Here is a 9,209-nt window from a genome sequence, read left to right as displayed (position 1 = left end):
CTATTTTCTTTCTTTCTTACACACACACACACACACACACACACACACACACACACACACACACACACACACACACACACACACACACACACACACACACACACACACACATATATATATATATATATATATATATATATATATATATATATATATATCTTAGGCGCAAGAGTGGCTGTGTAATAAAAAGCTTGCTTCCCAACCACATGGTTTCGGGCAAGTGTCTTCTACTATAGCCTCAGACGACTAAAGCCTTGCGAGTGGAATTGATAGAAGGAAACTGAAAGAAGCCCGTCGTATATATATATATATATATATATATATATATAAATGTATGTGTGTATGTATGTATGCAATTGTGTGTCTGTGTTTGTCCTACCACCCACCGTCACTTGATAACCAATGTTGGTGTGTTTACGTCCCTGTAACGTAGTGGTTCGGCAATAGACCACCAACAGAATAAGTACGAGGCTTACAAAGATAAGTCCGGGGGGTTGATTTGTTAGACCAAAGGCAGTGCTCCGGCATGGCCACAGTCAGATAACTGAGACAAGTAAAAGAATAAAAGAATCCTCTTTACTCTTTACTCTTTTACTTGTTTCAGTCATTTGACTGCGGCCATGCTGGAGCACCACCTTTAGCCGAGGAAATCGACCCCAGGACTTATTCTTTGTAAGCCTAGTACTTATTCTATCGGTCTATTTAGCCGAACCGCTAAGTTACGGGAACGTAAACACACCAGCATCGGTTGTCAAGCGATGTTGGGGGGACACAGAGACAAACATATACACACACATACATATATATATATATATACATATATACGCGACAGGCTTCTTTCAGTTTCTGTCTACCAAATCCACTCACAAGGCTTTGGTCGGCCCGAGGCTATAGTAGAAGACACTTGCCCAATGAACCCGGAACCATGTGGTTGGTAAGCAAGCTACTTACCACACAGCCACTCCTGCGCCTATGTATATATATATATATATATATATATATATATATATATATATATATATATATATATATATATATATATATATATATATATATATATATATATATATATATATATATATATATATATATATATATATATATATATATATATATATATATATATATATAAAGGGTGCAATGGGTAAATTGTTACCATTTTATATTATTAATTTCGAGCATGCGCATTGTTGTCTTTTGATTTTTGTCGACTACATAGTATAATAGTGTCAGTTGGGTACCATCTGCGAGAAAAAAACATCAACATGACGCAATTCACTCTGAAAAACAGACGTAGTGCTACCCTGGGTCAAGAGAGGTGCTGCTAGAAAACCCTATGTCAGGCAACAGGACTCTGCACCATGCCACACAAGCAGGAGAACCCAGTTATGGCTGTCAAACAATTTCTGCGACCACATCACCCCTAACATCTGGCCCCCAAACTTCCCAGACTGCAACCTCCTTGATTATTATGTGTGGGGCACAGTTGAGTGAGGGACCAACAAAACTCCTTGTAACACCAAAGATGAACGGAAGGCAAGGATTATGGCAGCATTCACCAACTTAAACAAGGAGACCGTTCAGAAGAGTTGCAGAAAATTCCGAAGTCGTCTGAAAGCCGTGGCTGAAGCCAATGGCGATTTTATTGAATAAATCTAGCCTTTCGTATTTCAAAATATTTTTATGTAATTTTGGTAAATATATCTGTTAAAATGAGATGTCAATATTATTTCATTTTTGCGTAATTTAGACGACAGTTTATTCAATACACCTTATGTGTGTAAGAATATAAATAAAACATAAGAAAAACAGAGTTGGAATTCTTTTGAATAATACACACACACACACACACACACACACACACACACACACACACACACACACATATATATATATATATATATATATATATATATATATATATATATATATATATATATATATATATATATCTAAAGAAGTGTTATTACCGTTATTAATGATAGTAACGTGGCCAGCAAGTTTAGACCTTCACAGGTAAACTATATGCTAAATTTAGATTCAGTATATATATATGTATGCATGTGTGTGTGTACAGATTTCAGTGTGTGTGTGTGCATGTGCTGTTTCTCAGCTGTTGGCTCATTTGGAGTATGGGTGAGTTCGATTCCACTGCCCCCGTCTGTACCTCATGACGGGCCATCAGCTCATTCGGTATTGTAGAGAGGCGGGAGTCTAGTTCCTTTTCGAAGACATCAACGTCCACATTATGTAGCTTTCTTAATTTTTGAAGCATGGCATTGAAGCGATGTGGGTTTTTGAACCCAAGACTATTGCAGAACTTGGTCCTGGATTTAGATGAAGTGGATGATATATTTGATACAATACAGTGGCATTTCTATAAATATATACACTTATTTAAATGTTTGTACACAGCATATAGAAGTAGCATGTGTTAAGTATTCTTTATATGTATTAAGTGCATTATACATGCGCAGGAGTGACTGCGTGGTAAGTAGCTTGCTTACCAACGACATGTTTCCAGGTTCGGTCCCACTGCGTGACAACTTGGCAAAGTGTCTTCTACTCTAGCCTCCGGCCGACCAAAGCCCTGTGAGTGGATTTGGTAGACGGAAACTAAAAGAAGCCAATCGTATATATATATATATATATATATATATATATAATCATAAATATATAGGGATTGACAGTAACCTGTTTCTCCAACATACTGAGAATTCAGAAATAGCAGCCAAAGAACTACTGATTCCAAAACTACAAATTATTACTCTAAAATGTTATTACTAATTGACGATTCCCTGCCCTGCATATCTCTCTCTCTCTCTCTCTCTATATATATATATATGCATATGTGCGTGTGTCTGTGTGTGAATGTTTGTGCGTCTGTGTTTCTCCCCTCCCATAATCGCGCTTGACAACCGATGTTGGTGTGTTCACGTCTCCTTAACTTAGCGGTTCGACAAAAAACCACTGATAGAATAAGTACTTGTTTTACAAACAATAAATCCTGGGGTCAAGTTGTTCGACTAAAGGCGGTGCCCCAGCATGACCGCAGTAAAGTGACTCAAACAAATTAAAGAATAAAATATATGAATGTGAATACATATTATTTATATAAATATGTATGTATGTGTGTGTACGTGTACCTCTATGTATATACGTATGTATCTCACTCCACGCAGATGTGTGTACATACATACATACGTACATATTGTTAACTTGCGTGGCTGTGTGGTTCACATTAGTCCGGGTTCAGTCCCACTGCGTGGCACCTTGGGCAACTTTCTCCTACTGTAGCCTCGGGCCAACCAAAGCCTTGTGAGTGGATTTGGTAGGCGGAAGCTGAAAGGAGCCCGTCGTATATGTGTGTATATATATATATATATATATATATATATATATATATATATATATATATATATATGTGTGTGTGTGTGTGTGTGTGTGTGTGTGTGTGTGTGTGTGTGTATCCACCATCACTTGACAACCGGGGCTTACGTCGCCGTAACTAATGATTCGGCAATGGAGACCGATGGAATAAGTACCAGTCTTACAAAGAGTTTGTTCCATGTGGGAACGTTCATGTATGTGTGTGCATGTGCATGCATGTTGTTCACGTATATAAATAGATATAGGTATGTGAGTGTGTATGTGCGTGTGCGTGCGCGCGCGAGCGTATTTCAATGTCGGTGTATATGCACCTGTATGCGTGCTTCGGAGATGTACTTGTCCAGTATGTGGTTTGATTCGAGACCTTGCTTTGAAACTGAAGCAAGTAGACAAAGTTCTTCAATTCATTTTGAACATATATCTATTACCAATCGCACTACTGCAATCTGTTCGCATTGTATACAATTATACACAATAGCAAGCATTGATATACACATAGATATATACACTTATGTACACGCTTATATATACATACATCTGTAAACAAAATGTTCATATGCATATATGTATATATATAACAATAAAAGGATGTATTAGTTTAACGCTCGGAAATAGAGAATGTATATGTATATATATGCATATATACATATATACATAAATATACATATATATATATGTATATATATATATATGTACATATATATATATGTATATATATGCATATATATATATATACATAAATATACATATATATGTATATATATATGTACATACATATATGTATATGTGTATATACATACCTTTAGACGCTTATATTTATGACTTAATGCTTGTATGAATATCTATCTATATACATGTATATATATATATATATATATATATATATATATATATATATATATATATATATATATATATATATATATATATATATATATATATGTATGTATATATATATATATATATATATATATATATATGTAGAGAGAGAGAGAGAGAGAGAGAGAGAGAGAGAAAGAGAGAAACACGAATAGATATATATATATATATATATATATATATATATATATATATACATAGATAGATAAAGAGATGGATAGATAGATAGATAGAGCGATACATAGATAGATCGATAGATCGATAGACGTTTGCTCGTACATATATATACACACACTGACACACACACACACACACACACTCACACACATATATGCATACATACACTCACACAACACACACACTCATACAGTCATGTATAATGTCACTGTACCCATATCTATCCATCTGTCTCTGTTTATCTATTTATCTATCTATCTGTCTATATATCTCTTCATCTATCCATATATCTATCTATCTATCTATCTATCTATCTATCTATCTATCTATCTATCTATCTATCTATCTATCTATCTATCTACCTACCTATCTATCTATCGTATACACATACATGCATGCGTACATAAGTACTTATTCTTTCGGGCCATCTTTCGGTTGAACTTCTAAATTAAGAAGCTCAGCACCGGTAGAGAGAGACACACATAGAGAGATGCTTAAGCACACACTCATATCTATGTGTTTAAGAATGCTTGCATGTACACGTACATATGCATGTGTGTGTGTGTATATACATATATATATATATATATGTATGTATATATATATAAATATATATACATATATATATATATGCACATACATACATACGCATACATATATAAGTGTATGTATGTGTGTAGATGATAGGCAAGAATATAAGTAGGTAGATAGTTTGAAGGCTGTAGAAATAGTATGGTATCTAAAATATATAAGTATGTACATACATACTCACGCTTTAAATCAGTTGCACATGTATATATACATGTTTGTATACATGTATGTGTGTGTATGTATGCACGTATGTATGCATATTTGCATCGTTTCTGACTTTATTATCGTATATATACCCTTCCTGTTTATGACTGGAGCATGTGATTAAATCTTATATTTATCATCTATTTCTAACACACCGCATAAACCAGGCACCACCGGCTCCCACACTCATTATTTACATGGTTACGACCGATATACAATTTCTACTTACCTTTACCGGTAAATTGTCTCATAATTCATAGGTAACCAGCGGATCGGGGTATTGCATCCGTGTGTATAGTCTTTAACTAAGAAAAAGGTTTCAACTGGGTAGCAAGTTAGTTATCCAACTGAGCGTCGTGGATGTTTAGCTTGTAGAATCCAGGAGTAGATACACTGAGCACATTAGTAGAATGATGTCACCAGGATTACTAAGAGATATACTCATATGTAAAGTATAATTTACAAGTACACTTTCCACTAATTGTTGATTGCTTTGTATTTATTTATTTTGGTTTTAAGCCCCAATAATTCTGATGGATCAAACAACCTGATGAAAGTTTTACAGCCGTGATTGTGCAGTTATTTCTTATTCAGACATAGCGCAAATTGTTATCTATGTTTTTTTTCTTTGTTTAGATGTTATGAGTAATAGTAAGTGATATTTGGCTGCTATGTTTAGCACATGGGGAACCATTTACAAGGAAGTCTACGAGATGATAGAAGCATTCACTCTCGATGTTATAATTTTTTTCTTCTCCGATTGATCTTGTCCGAACTTATTCATAAGTAAAATAAAGTATAAAATAAACGGTACATTGTGTTATATGTGTATGTATTTCTGTACACATGTATTTATAAAAGTACGTGTGTATATATAAGTATGTAATGTATATGTGTTGTGTGATGTGTATTTTTGAATATGTACGTGTGTGTCACAAGAGTTCTAACACAGAATGTAGTGCGAACGAAATCTTGTACAAATATATTTCGCCTAGCTGGGCTGTGAAATTAGTCCCACGACGGCTTTTTCGGTCCGGGGCCGGGATGAGAAATATTCATCCAACGAAGATAATTCTACGCTGTTTTCTTTTCGGTCTGTGGTATTTCTCTATTATCTATCGCTCTGTATAAATTTAGCATCTATGAAAGGCAAGCCATAACAAGCTGAACAAAATGTAACTTTTTAAAAATAGAAAATTAAAAAAACTCAACAGCAGCAAGGGACAAGAATAACGAACGAAACTTCTTGTGCTGGTCGTTTTTAAAATGTAAATCTTAGAACAATAAGCACCTAACGACAGGAAAAAGCAGTGCGTGATGTCAATGGGTATTTATGGAAATGAAAGTGTGCGTAGCTTGAAACCGTGCAAGAATCACTATGCCGTAGGTTCGTTCGATAGCAGATATTCGATGAATGGGACTTCTCCGATGATGACCACAGCAGCGACGACGACGACGACGACGACGACGATGCGATAGCAAGAACGGAACTAACAACAATAATAACGAAGGCAGCCACATCAACAAGAACAAGAACAAGAACAAAAGCAGCAACAGCAGCTACTACTACTACTTCTACTACTACTACTACTACTACTGGTGCTGCTGCTGTTGTGACGATAATACAACAACCGTAACAGCAATAACAACAGCAATAGTAACAACAAAACTACTACTACTACTACTACTACTACTACTACTACAACTACTACTACTACTACTACTACTACTACCACCACCACCACCACCACCACCACCACCACTACTACTACTACTACTACTGCTACCACCACCACCACCACTACTACTACTACTACTACTACTACTACTACTGTGATGACAATACAACAACCATCGCTGCGATAACAACAGCAACAACCACAAAACTGACGGTATCAACACCAGTAACGGATTATAACGACAAGAAGAAGAACAACAACAACTATATGGCAGCAAAAAAAACTTCAATAACAACAATAACAATGCCTAGGACAAAGACTACAAAAAAAACAAAGACAAAAACAAAAAAAAACAACTACAACGATGACAAACAAAATGACTATAACAAAACAGCCAGCAAATCAAGAGTGATTCACACCCGCCGCCGCCGATGTACAAATTCAACTTTGCATCCATTCCAAAGCAAAATAATTCAGAAATATTTGTTTGGCGTTACAGTAGTTCATCTCTCAGGGGTTGTTTAGAAGAATTCCTCGGTGGCTGGTTTGTTGTTGTTGTTGTTGTTTGTTCTATAGATTTATTTGTTTAGTCATTTCTTTATTTTTTTTTCTTTATTTACTTATGTATCTTTTTTTCTTTATTTTTTTTTATTTGTTTAGTCATTTCTTTATTTTTTTTTCTTTATTTACTTATGTATCTTTTTTTCTTTATTTTTTTTTTATTTAGTTCCTTCCGTTCAGTGCCGACATCCAATCGAATCATAGATTCCCGGAATTTGCTGCTCGTGTTGCTAGCATTTCGCAAACTTTTGTGCGCGCAAGCATTATGTCGGTGTGCGTGTGTGTGTGTGTGTGTGCGATGTGTGTGTGTGAGTGTGTGTGTGTATATGTGTGTGTGTGTGTGTGTGTGTGTGTGTGTGTGAGTGTGTGTGTGTGTGCTCACGCGTGTGTGGGTGTGTGAATATATGCATTTGTGTGTGTGTGTGTGCATGTGGGCGTGTGTGAGTATATGCATTGTGTGTGTGCGCGTGTGTGTGAATATGTGCATTTGTGTGTGTGTGTTTGTGTGTGAGTATATGCACTTGTGTATGTGTGCGTGTGTGTGAATATGTGCATTTGTGTGTGTGAGAGAGTGTGTGCATGTGGGGGGGTGAGTATGTGCATTTGCGTGTGTGGGTGAGTATGTGCATTTGTGTATATGTGTATGTGTGTATGCGTGTGTGTAGCTAATTTGTGTAGTGCATGTACATACATAGATGTATGAATGCTTATGTGTATAAGCGTGCGTGGGTGTCTACGTGTGGGTGAATAACCATGTGTAAGTGTGTGTGTGTGTGTGTGTGCATGTAAATACGTATGTGTGTATATATACATACATACACACTTTCATACTCAGCAAGTATATTTCGAATAAAATAAATAAAATATAATGGAAGAAACGTATTCTCTTTCGATCTCCCGTTCACTTTCTCTCTCTTTCTCTCTCACCTGTTACAGTTAACAGTTAAGTAATTGTATGAGACTATGGAGGGGGGAGATGAAGGGGAAGAGGGAGAGAGTGAGGGAAAAGTGAGCGAGCGTGTGTGTGTGAGAGAGAGAGAGAGAGAGAGAGGAGGAGGAGGAGGAGGAGGAGGAAGGATACAATCTGTTTGAGAAGGAGGTGAAGAAAAGAAGTGATAACGGAATATTGGAAAAAGAAAAAAAGGAAGCGGAAGATGAGAAAATGTAAAGAAAAGGAAAACAAAGCGAAGAAGTAATTGGAGGAAATAAACGTGAGTGGTGGGAAGAGAATAAGCAAAAGAAGAGGTTGTAATGGTTGCTGTAATTCTGTTGGAGTAGGAGTAAGTGGAAAATGAAATGGGAAAGTAAAGGGAGAAACGGTATGAAAGGAATGTATGAAAATCCAGGGAAATACGGAGTGAGAGAGAGAGAGAGAGGGGGAGAGAGGGAGAGAGAGAGAGAGAGGGGGAGAGAGGGAGAGAGAGAGAGAGAGGGGGAGAGAGGGAGAGAGAGAGAAGACTGATTTACAAGAGAATGGGTGAGGGAGACGAAAGTAGAGATAGAGAGAAGAAAGGACGGAGATATAGAGAGAAGATAGAAGAGGGATAGAGATAGAGGTGTGTCTGAAGTAGGAAAGAAGGTACAGGAGAAAGAAACGGGGATACAATAAGAATATATATGATTGAACGAATGAATGCAATAGAAAATGAGAAACGATATGAACAGGGGAAGGTGGACACGCTGGTGGAGGGAGATTATGGGAGGGATATGGGGGAGTATGACGAGCGG

The 9,209-nt window shown here is 36.4% G+C and overlaps 1 protein-coding gene across 1 annotated transcript in view; it reads right to left on the bottom strand.

Annotated features, from left to right (window-relative positions):
• Positions 1-7,539, bottom strand: part of LOC106874449 (alpha-1A adrenergic receptor) — a 236,253-nt gene extending 228,714 nt beyond the window's left edge. The window contains exon 1 of the mRNA XM_014922188.3: positions 5,471-7,539. The gene's annotated coding sequence lies outside the window, so the exon portion shown is untranslated. The remainder of the gene's footprint in view (positions 1-5,470) is intronic.
• Positions 7,540-9,209: the final 1,670 nt, after the last annotated feature.

The sequence above is a fragment of the Octopus bimaculoides genome, chromosome 2, assembly GCF_046866305.1.
Source record: "Octopus bimaculoides isolate indiv1 chromosome 2, ASM4686630v1, whole genome shotgun sequence".
In the NCBI taxonomy this organism is placed as follows: Eukaryota; Metazoa; Mollusca; class Cephalopoda; order Octopoda; family Octopodidae; genus Octopus; species Octopus bimaculoides.
This window is presented reverse-complemented; position numbering and strand designations above follow the sequence as displayed.